Below are 2037 nucleotides of genomic sequence, written 5' to 3' on the forward strand. Positions count from 1 at the left end.
CACGTCTCTGGGCCTCGGTTCCCTCATCGGTAAAATGGGGATTAACTGTGAGCCTCCCGTGGGACGACCCGATGACCCCGTATCCACCCCAGCGCTTGGAACGGCACCTAGTGAGCGCTCAACAGATCCCGCCGTTATTTTACGCAAGTGCCGTGGGGAGGGGAAGGGCGTAGAGCGGGGGGGGGGGGCGATACACGCGTACACGGCGACTTTACCCGACTCGATCCCTCGGCTTCGCCGGTTCCGGCTGTGACGGCTCGGTCTCGGATCCCGGCTCCAGAATCTGGAGGATCTGGAATTTCGGAACACCGGGTAGGTCACTGGGCCCTTGACCGTCCGGAGAGAAGTGCTACAGAACCCTCGGGCGGCGGGTTACGGGACGGGAGGAGGACCGAGGGGAGAAGATCGATTGACCAATACTACCGAGCACCTACCGGCGCACTGGCCACCCGGGAGCGTCCGCCCGGGGGTGGGCGGACGCGGTCCCGGCCCTCGGAGGGTTGACTATCCAGTGGGGGACGCAGACGCTGAGATGAATCGTCGATGGGGAGAGCGAGTCGCCGGCAGCGCGTTCCTCATTTTCGCAGGGCCGGACCGCCGTCCTCCCATGGCTTCTTCGAGAGCCCGCTTCTTCCGCTTAGGTGCTCGCCCGCGGAGCGCTCTTGGTACACACGTCCAAGTGACCTCAAAGCCGTCCTCATCGGCTCGCGGCACCGTCCTCTCCTCTGCTCGGCCACATCAGTTACTGACTCCCACGCTCCCAGCCCAAGCCACCTGTTTCCAACATTTTAATCCCTCGTTAAACCTGAAATCGTATTATTTTCCCTCTCACGTGGGAAGCGATGGGCTCTACTACCAGAATTTACAGATGAGACCCAAAGAATCCCCTCCGTACGCAGGGGGTGGAAATAACGCCCACACGCGCCATCAAGGGTTCTGCTGCAGCCATTCAGCTAGCCGCCCCGGTCGCTCTTCGCGACATTCCCCTCCCGCCAACCCTTCCCTTCGATCCCATCTCCTCCGGGGCCCGGACGGAAGCCCTCCCCGGAGCCCCTCGACCCCGACGGTCGAGACGATGCCGACCTCTCCCTTTGCCGGCCGTGAGAGGGGCCCACGGGAGCTCTCTTCCCAAGCCCGGGGTGTCCGCGGTCCCGATTCCAAACCTCTGACCCGCTCCGTTTTGCCACTGGAGGCTGAGAAAACGAGTGAAAGTGGGGCTCCGTCCTCCTCACCTAGCATAAACCTACCGGCGGGCCGGCGGTCACACGTAAAGCCGACGACCCCCGCCCCGTCACGGTGACGCCGTCGAGAGGAGCCCACCCCAGGGAACGCCCCTTTAGCACCGGGGCGATTCTATCCAGGCACTCCCAATGGAAACTCGTGCTTGGCCGGAATCTTCCCGCGGACCCCGAACGGGTGTTACGGTTCCATGCTTTCCTTAACCTTGGGCTGCGCGTCCCGGGTCCGGCAGAACGGTTTACTGTGAAATCAAACGTTCACGGGATGCTCTTTTTTCCCCTCTCGAGGAGGATTTAAGAGGCGTCGCTGATGAAAAGGAAAAAAAAAAAAAAAAACAACCCAATCTCTCCCCCCCACCCCAAACAAAATCTGGATGTATTATTTTAGGATGCGCGGTCACGGGCCACATTTGTTCAGAAGCTTAGTTCCAGAAAATTAAACCCCCCCCCCCCCCCCCCCCCAAAAAACGTTTATAGATGTACACGCCGTGGGATTTCGCACCTGCATCTCTCTGCTGGAGGGGACGAGATGTCTGCCACCGATCCCAAACTAAGGCGGGCAGATGAAAAACTCAAGACAAGCCAGTCGGTGCGAAAAGCTGAATTTCCGCAAAGCCGATACTTGGGCAGTGCCCGGGGGTTCCACAAGTGACTCGGATCACCTGTTTTCCTCCTCCCTCCCTCCACCTCGATATCCCCCAAGAGACCCCGCTTCACACGAGCGAGAAGGACGCCGCCGCGCGAAGAAGGGATGGTTCATAAGCGAGGGAGGGCACGCACGGAAGGAGGGAGACCAGAG

This window comes from Ornithorhynchus anatinus, chromosome X5 (assembly GCF_004115215.2).
Source record: "Ornithorhynchus anatinus isolate Pmale09 chromosome X5, mOrnAna1.pri.v4, whole genome shotgun sequence".
Taxonomy (NCBI): Eukaryota; Metazoa; Chordata; class Mammalia; order Monotremata; family Ornithorhynchidae; genus Ornithorhynchus; species Ornithorhynchus anatinus.